Source organism: Ciconia boyciana, chromosome 6, assembly GCF_034638445.1.
Source record: "Ciconia boyciana chromosome 6, ASM3463844v1, whole genome shotgun sequence".
In the NCBI taxonomy this organism is placed as follows: domain Eukaryota; kingdom Metazoa; phylum Chordata; class Aves; order Ciconiiformes; family Ciconiidae; genus Ciconia; species Ciconia boyciana.
This window is the reverse complement of record NC_132939.1, coordinates 60064434-60076277: the sequence shown is the minus strand read 5'-3', so window position 1 is coordinate 60076277 and position 11844 is coordinate 60064434.

Here is an 11844-nt window from a genome sequence, read left to right as displayed (position 1 = left end):
TCAGGAGGCACAAACTTTTTTTGCTCTTTTGGGGGTGTCTTGGGGAGGGGGGTATTCCTCCCAGAGTGAGTTTCCCAGCTGCGTGCCCAGCCCACAGCTGGGACACACTCTCCTGTGGACAGCATCCCGTCACCGCCTTGTCCAGAGAGGCCCCGGAGCTGGGGGTGGCAGGCAGACCACGCCAGGGCTGCCATCAGGGGCCTGTCAGGAGTCCACCTCAAACCCACCGGAGAGAGGCTGTCAGGGGAGCGTTTGCAGCTCTGCTTCTATTTGTGATGCCGGGGGAAGAGGCAGAAAACACCTGCAGTGGGGCGAGGCAGTCTCGCGGCAGGAGGCTGGGGAGCAGTGGTGGGGGGATGCGGCCCTGGAGGGCTGTAAAAAGGAGCACGGTCCTCCCCAGTGCTGCCTGTCCCCCTGGGAAGCAGCTCAAGCGCAGGCGCTGAGGGGCCGAGGGGGGCCGAGACCTGCCTTCCTCCTCTGCACGTCCAGCGACTGGAGCTGCGGGTTCAGCCTGCAGAGATGCAGCCCCCGGGGTCCCCTCTTCGCTTGGCCCCAGGGGCAGCGGGGCTCTGAGGACGGCCATGCACCACGGATGCCAGAACAGGCCTTTCCTTCGACGCCTTTCCTGAGAGCGGGGCTTCCAGCACGAGCACATGAGAGCACGATGGAGCAGCGTGGGCACTGAAGGGGAGATGGGTGTCAACCAGGGGAGGCCCTCCCAGCATTTGGTTCGCGTGAGGTCCTGCAGAACCAGTGCCAGCACGTGCGGACGGCACAGGGCACGTGGAGCGTCCGGGGGAGGCACGGCTGCAGGCGCCAGAGCCTCTGCCCGGCCAGCAGCAGGCAGGGGAAGAGGAGGCAATGTGTAACCTCCTCTTCAGTCTCTGCTCGGGCTAACATTGAGTTGTCGGGAAACAAGGAGCTCGGCCTCCATTTCAGGGGGGTGGGGAGAAAAATGTCAGCTGCTGCTGATTTAAGGGAAGACACCCGCCTGTTTCTGTGGGCAATGCTGAAAGGTAATGGGATTAGGGAGGTGGGACAGTGCTGGCACAGCTGCGTTCAGCTCTTCACGCACCCAGGACGGTGGACGGGGGGGATCTGTGCCCATGCCCAGGGAACCCATTTGGGAGTGAAGGCAGCTCCTTCCCAAAGGATACATATAGAGAGGATATATATACTGTTATACAGAGGGTGTATCTGCCAGGGTATTTTCCAGTGCCAGGGTTATGGGCATGGACCCCAACTAACTGCCACCCAAGAACCAGTTGTGTCGGCTCTCCTTCGGGAGCTGCTCCCAAACCGTGAGCTTTTACAGACTGCGTGCTTTTTACACTCTCCTTCTGCAAGTGTGTATAAAATGTAGCTATCGGTTTAAACCTACCTGGGCAATACATAGCTTCAGTGTATAAAGACATGGCGTGCTGAGCATGAACTCTGCCGTGGCAATGGGCTGGCCGATTGTTATGGCAGTTTTGTTCCCAGACTCGTAATAGGGAGTTATTCTTGTCTGAGGACAGAACGGCCGTAAGGGCAGATTTATAGGGTGGATGTTAAAACCGACTTCCCAGTGACATTAGGAATTGCAGGAATTATTTAGGATGGAGGTGTCAGTGTCATTAGAGCCCCAGGGCGATATTAGGAAGCCCGTGTGCCCCATCAGGCACTTGGGCAGCGCAGGTGATGGCCGGGACATGGCAGGATCCAGCCATGGGGCTGGGCAAGCTGCTCCGCTGGGTGAAACAGAAACTGCTGCTGCCGCCCTCCGTATCTAATGGCACCAGAATCTTGCAGGGAGGTTGGTGGGGACAGCGCGGTGCCACCGAGGGACCTTCCCCTCTGCTTCCACTTCTGCTCCCCGTGAGCAGGTTCCTGCATGCACTTTTTCCTGAGTCGCTTCACCAGGAACCGCAAAAGGCAAGGTGGAGAGCAGGGACAGGGGGTGACTGCTGTCAGAAAAAAAAGATGTTTTAAAGCTATTTGAGTTTTGCAGAAACAATTGGGGGGGGTTTTGTGGCCACGAGGAAGGAAAGAACAAGCTTCTGTCTCCACCACAGATCTGTGTAGTCCTGGGCGGCAGATGTGCCCCGGCGGCACACAGGGTGCTGCACCCAGCCAGCTGGGGGGGTACGGAGGGATGTGCTGTCCGCCTGCAGCCCCCGCCGTGCCCTGCCGAGTGTGGTGGGGCTTTGCTCCTGCTCCTCACAGAGATCGTGGCAGGGAAGTGGGCAGTTGTGCCTCTTCCTGAGGGGCTTTCAGGTAACAGGTACAGGTCACAGCCTCTGTCCTTCCTCCCCACCAGCATGTCGGGAACGTCGAGGGCTGGGCACCAGTCGAGGGCTCTCTCCCCTTCTTTGGATGTCCCTGGGCAATGGGCAACTGCTAGCTGAGACTGATTTAAGAGCAGCTGGCTGGGACACTACCCAGACAGGGCAGCAGGGATAATGAGGAACGATGCGGACCACCAGAGGGGATGGCTGAGGTCCCTTTGAATCATGAGAAATCCCCAGATGCTGTTTGATGGTCCTCTTGCAGCAATACTTCCACTGCATGTTTACCATGTATCTGGTGAGGAAATGTCACCCTTCTTTTCTCACATGAACACTTATGATACAGTCCATGCCTCTGTCAGCTCAAGATATATCTGTGGCAGCTAGTAAAAACGTTCAGAAGCATCCAGCATCTGCCTGGTGCTCTCCAGGAAGGCTTTGGAGTTGTGTTTGCAACCTTTGAGGTGCCGAGTGGGGAATTCAGTTCCCTCCATGGGCAAGTTGATCAGACACCAGTTGGGAAAGCAGAGGATGTGGATGGGATATCCTCCATTCAGGCTCCTGGAAGCCCCATACTGGTGGCTTCTGAAGCCCACCGCAGTTTCTAAAATAGGCTGGATGGCAAAGGCTCTCTAGATGATGAACAGGGTGCCAGTCAGCTGTTGTTATTCCTGCCGAATTGATTTGAACACTGCAAAGACTGAATTTAATTTCATGATTAATTATGCCAGGAGACCCCAAGTATTGCACAAGTGCCTTTATTAAATAAATATCATGGAAATAATTCTTGGTTCCAAGAGAAGGGGTTTGCATTTGCAGATCTGGAGTAAGACTGGTGTGGGAAGGGCACTCATCCTGCATACTAAATTAAGATGAAAACCCATGGTCAGGAAGCTTGGTGAGACGTGCCAGTGCTGAGGCCCTGGGTGACACCAGCTGCACGTGCCGCCTCTGGTTTCTCGGGAGGAGACCACGTGCAAGCCCTCGGTGCCAGCACTGCTGCATCAGAGAAGCCCCTGCCTTGGGCCTTTGCCAAAATCTGACTTGTTATCGTGGCCAATACGCCACAGTTATGGCCAATATTATGCCCTCCTGGAGGGCTGCCTGTGACCTCTCTCCTCCCACCGGTCCCCCTTTGGACTTGGGATCAGTGTTTGCTATTGAGGTGCAAATCTCCTATGCTTGACATCCTGCTGGTGTGAGGGCTTCTGCAGCTCATGGAATTTTTTACACTTGTGTAGCCGACCACAAAGTAATAGAAAAAGAGGGAGAAACACCCGGATTAATCAGCAAGAGATGCAGCTATCACCTTGCTTCTTCACGGTGTGCATGCCTCTCTTTTTGCATGCCTTAACAAGTCAGTGCGTCAGCTGAGCGGTGGCAACTGGCCATCTGCACAGCATATATACAAAGGTGTGTCTAACCATAAACCTTTTTGCTATAGATTAAAAGAGACCATTTCTTTTGCCTCTGTTGCAGGGTAACATCAGAAACAGGGACAGCCGTGCTGGCTCAGCCGAAGTGAAGGAATCAGATAAACATGCACGATGCTAAACCCTTATTAACCTTGTGAATTTACTGTTGTAAATTTGATCTTTCTGCTCCCATCCCGCTCCTCTCTGTGGATCGCTCCTGTCCCTCCTGGACACACCTCTCATTCTGAATCGTGAGATGTCATACCTTATTGTTTGCTGTGCACGTCACCTTGTGAGTGCTCCGAGACGATTAATCACCCCAGTCCTGATTGAAAATTCTCAGTCCTTCAATTTTCTGCTTGCATTCGACTGAGTAATGTCCTTGCAGAGGCAGGGGGGAGAAGATTTTCCAATTCATTTGCAGATATTTGATTATTTTAAAAGGTTTTTTTGTGAAGCATCTCACATAAAGTCCCATGGCTACGTATCTCAAAGGAACACGTGGGCAGCACGGCTCCTTGGTCCAAGCAGGCATGGCCGAGCTGGCCAACGGCAGGCTCAGCTCTCACTCAAATCAGGCAGCAGCAAAAGGGATCAATTCCTGCCTGGTACAAAGGCTTTTGGGTCAGAAAATCTGGTCACGCCGTGGTGCTGCTTGAACTGGAGAAGGTAAGGTGTGTTAACATGCACTGAGCATGAGAATCAGAGAGGCTTCAGATGCTGGAGCTTCAGGCTGGGAAAATAATAAAGAATAACACAGAGCTTTCTGATATTAAATATCAAAAACTTACTGGAAGGAGGAGAGTAACTTTTTATTAAAACACCTGTCTTTCCTTGGCTGCAGAGTTCCTACTGACACCCTTTCCCCATCCCTTCAGGCTTCACTCCCTGATACGCTTTCAAGGCCACTCATCTTCATCCCTTGCCGCTGCACAGGGAACGTGGCCCTGCACACCCCACACGTGGGTGTGCAACACTGCAGGGGTTGTTCGTGGGGTAGGACCTGAAGGGATTGCCATAACGGGGGCCTCCCTGTACAGTACCAAAGGTTCATTTAAATCATTATGCTTCATGTTGGCTATGATAATGAGTTACTATGTATTACAGTACTGGCTTCATTTCCTTCTCCAAATTTGGTCCCTTCTGGCGTTGGAGCAAGGTTTTATCTGTCTGAATCACTGCATGATCACCAGATGTGGTCTATAGGCACAGGACTGTCCTCCAACAGCCTGTCTCCGCTCCTGGAGGCTGTGGTTGGGACTATGGTTGCCATGGTGGTAGCAAGACAATTAAAATGGCTTTATCACCAGCTGAAGGTACCGACTGTTTCCAGGATACCATATATCCTAATCAATCTCAGCTCTGACAGACCTTGGAGCGAAGCCAGGTCCAATGACAGCAGTTGGTGGCATTTAATTTTTTTCTTCCTTCTTCAGCCCTCTAGGGTTGGCTTTCCTGCATAGGTTTGAAGCTGCATTTCAAGGTAAAAAAAACCAACTCCATCCTTTCTGGATGTGGTATCTTTCATTCTGCATCCTTTAATTTGGGCCACACAGCACAAAAAATATATAAAGTTATCACCACTCTTCTGGTCTCTTGACCTGCAAGAAGCTGAACTGGCTTCCTTGCATTGACTGATGTGGGTGCTGCCCTTTAGCTGAGTGTGGGGAATAAGGGATCTCTTTGTTAGAGGCTCCTCCTAACAGGCTGTGCTGCTCCCCCTGCCAGGCCATTCCCCGGGGGTGGTGGGGGCTGGAAGCAATATGTTGGAAGTCACACTGTATCCCAACAGCTTGGGATTCAGAGCTGTCAAGCAGTGGCTCATTGTTAGTACAACTTCTTCCAGAACGCCAGAAAAAGAAAAGGCGACTTAAAACTTTTTATGACCTGCTGACACATGAGTCTGTAGGAATCTGAATCCCGAGGAATAGTGGAGGGGTTTGGACATCTGCTGCTGCTGCTGCTAGTTACAGGGCTATTTCTCCCTCCAGGTAGCAATGTGAGCCAGAGGGCTTCTCCAGTTTGCATCTGGTTCTTCCAGCTGGCTTACATGGATCTACTTCTTGGTGTAGGTGCCACCCTGTGCTGGGTCAGCACTTCAAATGGATGTATAGTATTTTTCTGAGGGCTTCTTGTACCTGTGCCATGATTCAATAACAGCTGAATTCCCATTTTAGAGAGTTTCTGACTTACACAAGCCCTGCAGTGACTATGTAGTCCCAGGCAGGCAGCTGGGCCAGCCGTGTCCTGCAAGTCTGGATGAGTTTGCAGTGTGAGGCTACAGGATGGCATAAAATGGCACTTCTGATTGCTACTACTTTTCCCCACATTTCCAGAGAACTTAGCTCAGGGCTGCTCTGTGTGGCACTGGACACTTCACCAGTGCAGGTGCTACAGTGGGTTTCAATTTCAGGGCTCTTCTGCATTTTGTGGTGACACTGTCTACCTCAATGTTCTCAACTTTTCTTTTTCTTGAATCCTCACTTACAGACAGAGTACTTAAAACAACCACAATTATCAGCATTAAAATAAAATTAACCTGAATCTAACTAAGGTTTATGGCCCTGCTTAAACTTCCTAGGGTTGTGAAGCTTGTTTTGGAAGCTGCTGGTCAATGTCTTTGCAATCAATCAATAACACGCCATCAATCACTGTGTGTCATTTGCTTTAGATTATCAGACCTTGCACAAGTCTCCTGAATTTCTAGCATGCCCATAGATTCGCTAGCTCTTCACTCTGTTTGGATTTACCTGATCCCTCCAGCTGGAAGAGTCTGCAAACAGCCTTCACTTCACAGAAGGGGCACTCCGCCCGGGCAAACGCTCCTGGCATCTGCTGAAACAGCAGATTTGGAAGCATTAGCCTTCTCCATTAGTCTCCAGCGTAGACGGTCATTGAAAGTCCCGAGGTAAACCAAAAACCTTGTCTGGAGGCTTTTTCTAACTTAAGAACCAGCTACCTTCAACATTTTCTCAGTGATCAAAGAGAACAGCTTGGAAAAGCCCTAATTTTCCAAAGATAAGCAATTTAGCTATGTAAACGGAAAGTTACGGGTTTCTTTAAAGGCTCAGTTTGAAGATATTTTTTCCATGATTCTCCCTTGACACTATTAGGTCTTCCTGGCTGCTCATTTTGGATGATTTTGTTTCAAAAATCTGTTTAGAAGCTTAGGCTCTAACGAAGGACAATAATTACCCAACTAACAATGAACTTAACCAACCACCCGAGGAGTCGGAATGATTTACAGCTTTCAAAGGAGCTGATGCTAGCTTGCCTTTTGTCTTTCTACTTAATGCCTCTCTAATATTCTTCTCTGGACACAATGACTTTCTGAACTGTTTTTTCTCCTTTTTTTTTCTTAAATAGAATGCTAAGCCCCTCCACCACCTAATTCTCTGCATACAAAAGAAGATTTAATATCCTCTAAATGACTATAAGGAACAAACCTACCAGATGGCAGACTTCATTGCTCAAGGGGGATGCAGGCTGCTTTTCTTGGAGAAGCATTTCAATGTGGTTTTGAAAGAGAGAGTCACTAGATGTATTAATCTTTTCCTTAGTGGGGTGCTGTGATATAACTCAGGAGAGGTGCAAGAAGAGGGAAATATAGTTCATGATCCGACCGAGGAAACAAACAGAGCTGCGTGAGGAACCTTTTTTGCTTATTTCTTGAGTATCTTTGAGAAGCATGTTAACTATGACCTTGAGCATCTTTGCAGAAGTTTTGAGATGTAGTGTCTGGACCCTAGGCATAACTTTAAAAACTTGAAGAAAGACTTAAGAAAGTTACTAGCATTCAAAGACTACTTCTCCAGATTTAAAACAAGGATGTTGCTGACATATAATCAATGCTTTTCAGGAAGAAACTGTTCTGCTTAATTCTCTTTCTGCTTTTCCTATGTCAGAAGCCAACTTGCTAACAAGATTAATTGATTAAAAGGAGGAGTTCTTTAAGAGCAAATGTTTTTCATCTCACTTATTTTCCAAGTATTTGGCTGAATAATTCATATGACACATAGCTAAATAATTTCTCTTCATAGATTATCTGAGAAGAGATCACAATATTTACATATGGACCTATTGTTCAGACTTACTTGCTAAATAATTTATTGGAATAATCTGTGCTCTGTGTCTCATTTGTGGCCAGTTCCTTGGGAGATGTTGATATTCTGATGATGTGATATGTTTCTGTTCCCAAGTGGGTGAGTGTAACTTTCTGGAATTATTTTGTGATGTAAGCGGTTGTTATTATGAGTTTGAAATGTGTTTTCACGCTAAATTCACACTTGGTGAGTATTCCTACCAGAAAATGTGTTCCCTAGGATAACTGTGGAAAGCAAACACGAAAAAGGAAGGAACACAGTCAAAGCAAATCCATAAAAAGATTCAGATGAACAGAAATGCATTTGCAGGACACACTTACCTCTGTTGTGAAGCAACGTGATAGAGGAGGAGACCTCAGATTTACAAGGTAGAAATCGCTATACGCCAACCAGCTGCATACCCTGTATGGACAATGAGGAAGATGATCAGCTGCCAGACCTGCTACCAAACAAATATGACCCACAGTCATTTGTGTTCTTCTTGGGATATAGGTTACACAGCAAAGTGTCAAGCAAAGCAAAGTGTAAAGTTACATATAAAATGAAGAAAAGCAAAAATGATAAGAAGGACATATTAATGGGATGGCAACAATCTCAGTATTAGGGATGAAGAAAACAGGGTATTTTATATGTCTCCAAACTAACACAACAGCCTGTAGTAACAGCCACTACCTGATACCTTGAAAGCAAGAGAATAATTTCCATCGTGATGTAGTGATCAGCTTTCACCCTGAATTTGGAGATCTAATCCCCTTATCTTTGCAAGTGCTACTGGGAGACCTGCTTGGTAACAAGAAAAAATTCAACCTAACAGCAGCCCATTCATCCTGGTGCTGCATCAGGCAAAACCCAAGTGTTTATCTGGAACATTAATTCTCTGCAGACCTTTGCTTCAAAACATGTTTGCTGTATGCCAGTATGTGTATTAAAATAGCCAGAGAGGCCTTTCTCTCACAGAAAGTCAATTGAACTATGTTTTTCCCCACCGTGAAAGAGTAGAATCGAATGGTAAACCTGTCACAATATAGTCATATAGCTGAATGGTGAAAAACAACTATTCCGGATTTAATCCCAGCTATCAATTGGGAAGATAGGTTGCAGTTTTCTCCCTCTCTAGTACTCACATCTTTCTCTAAATTTCGAAGGATGGCTTTGGACCAACTAGAACAGACACTGACTTTTTAGAGCTTTGCCCGTGTTTATACAGGGACGGTATTTTTCTGTATATATATATGTATGTACATTGTTTACACTATGTCAGACTCTCTTGTCCACCCTCCTCTTTATGATAGTCTAAGATGCTTCCCTTGACAATCCTTGTGCATACACTGTTTGCTCAGTACTTGGGAGATGTCCTGAGGTCCAGTGGTCCCTCACTGAGATTTACTGGCAGTACATTGTGGGATGCCTTTCTGAAACTGCAGGAACACTGGTCTGGAAGGGTAAGTGTATTGAACTGCCAAACTCCCGTGATTCACATCCTTTCCTGCCATCCATTAATGTTCCTGGCACCATTTTCAAATTACTATTGGGCAGCAGATGGAGGACATGCTGCTAAGTGCTATGATTATGAGATTCATTAATATGGATGGGATTATGCACATGCATTTGTAGTTGGGCAAGCAGAAGAATTTGCATCTGGGGTTTCCTAAGAAGTTTGATACTGAGGTGATACAGCTGTAGGAAATGATGCTGTAGGAAGATGAGATCAAATTTTGTGGAGCGCTTATGTGAAGCAGTTTTACATGACGAAACTTTTGTTTCAGGGCTCACACAGGCAGCAGCAACTGGCGGGACGCAGGTAGTGGTGCAGAACTGGATGGCCGCTGCCAGTGGAAAAGCTTTTGGATGACAAAGACCAATTAGAGATGTGAGCAGAGCCCAGAGCTACAAGAGAAGAACGCAGACATGAGTGTGCCCATCCGTGTAGGCAACCATGTCACCATTACCTCTGCCATCTTACTGCTGATCAGGAGCTCACCAGCTGGGGTTGGGAGATCAGCTACAGCAAATGTTGTCATGGGGACTTGAAATGGGGAGGTTTCTGCTCTGTCATGTCATAAGCCTGGAAATGTGTAAGAGTTGGTCCTGGCTTTAAAGGGTTGTAAATGATAGACACTCATGCCTTGTCTTTGCCAGCAGGAAAAGGTATTTTCCATGGGTTTGCAGAGGCTGACTGATCACTATAAAATATTCACTAATGGTAATGTGAAGTGGAAAGGTCTGTGACACTGTGTTATTGCAAAAATTGGGTCTGGGTGCTGAAATGGAGAGGGACTATTTGCTTCTAGAGAGGATATGAACATTATGGTTCCTCTTCTTGTTCTGGGCATCTGGATTCAGTGTATGCTCTGTTTCCTGGCCAAGGAAGCTCTTTGTTGGTGGTTTCGGCATGAAGGAAGAATTATTTAGCTTTGTGTGGAGTAGTTGCAGATGATCGCTGGCATGTACTTCAGGAAGATGGATAGGAGGGAGGTGGTACTTCATGAGAAGGGTGGGTGTTTCTCATCGTGATGTGCCTCATGTGATAAGTGCCTGCAGTTTTTTTGCACATCCATAAGAAGAAGAGAGACATCCTGAAGGAAATATTGGAGCAGGAATGTGAGTGGGAGCAGGAGGCAGAAGTTTAATATTTTAGGCAGATGGGGAAAACATCTCTATTAAATGACCAAAATAGTCATGACCACAATAGAATGGATGTTTGGTGTGCTGAGGACAGAGTGATTTTTGGCCTATGAATGCATTGTAACTAAGGAAATGTCTTCCGGTTTGATGTATTGATGGTGTGTGGGCATGATCTGTCATTTAAGGGTTGAGCTGGATCTGCATGACCTTTTCCAGTCAAATGCACCAAAATGAATTTGAGTGAGGAAAGTAATACATGATGTGTTGAATAAAACCCCAAAGACTGCAGTGAGGAAACACACAAACACGACAGCTGTGAAAGAGATGCCCGGCTGGACTAAGGATGTATGGGACCACAGAAAGGTGCCAAAGCAGGGCTGGCAGTAATGAGAGCCCCAGGACGGTATGTTTCCTGGGTTGCATGGGGTTCTCTGTGCCAAACCCAGTCTCCCTCGATGTTTGCCTCTGCATTGCCCATATGGTCCCTCCTTCCAGGGTGCCCTGTTCCCGTTCTTTGGGAGCACCGCAGGAAGTGCCATCTCCCTGCTGTCCCTGCAGCCCCTCTGCTGGGGAGCATTCAGCCGGCCCTGGCACAGATTCTCTCACACATTTTTTCCCATTCAGGTATCTGTCAGCCTCCCTCGGCATGATAATGCTCCTCTTCACACAGGTTGTGTGCTACAAGTGCTAAGGGAAATGATAAAACCTCTAAGTGCTTATTGTCCATTCCCAGTTTCCATGGCAACCATGATAAAGAGTTTCTTTTCCCACATTTCAGGAATGCCATTCACCTCCTTTCTTCCCACTCTTCAGTTCCCTTCAGGAGGAGGCGATGCTTACCCGCTGCTTCCCCAGGGACAGACCCCTACGGCAAAGGCTTGGCACTGCCCGCGCCGCCGGGGCAGATGTTAGAGCAAATGGGGCAGTGCTGGGCAGCTGGAGGACATCACCTTGGGACAAGCTCCCCAGACCCCAAACGGGTCTCATCTGAAGAGGCAATAGTCACGCCAGGACCACGGCGGGAGCCGGACTCTGCCAGGCTGGCTCTCCGCACGGCTGCAGGAGTGGAAGGGGAGACCCAGCTCTCTCCCGGGAGAGCAGCTTTGCCTTGCAGGGGTGTGCTGTGCCATACAGGCTTTGGCCCTTACACATATAGGCCCTTACACAGGGCCTATAGATCAGCACAAGCGCACTGCAAGTGAACTGAGTTTCCCAGCAGTCTTCCTAAGCACTCCACAGCACCCTAAAATCTGCCTGCCTGGCCAGGCTCGGTAGCTCGGTCACAGGAGCTCACTGCTGATAGCTCGCCTTCTTAATCAGCTGAGTGAAATAATGAGCTAGAGAACCTTTTCTAGAGAGTTTTTGTGCCTGGGATGTATTACTATTATACACATAATGGGTTTTCAGCATGCTTAATTACTTAACCGATATGTT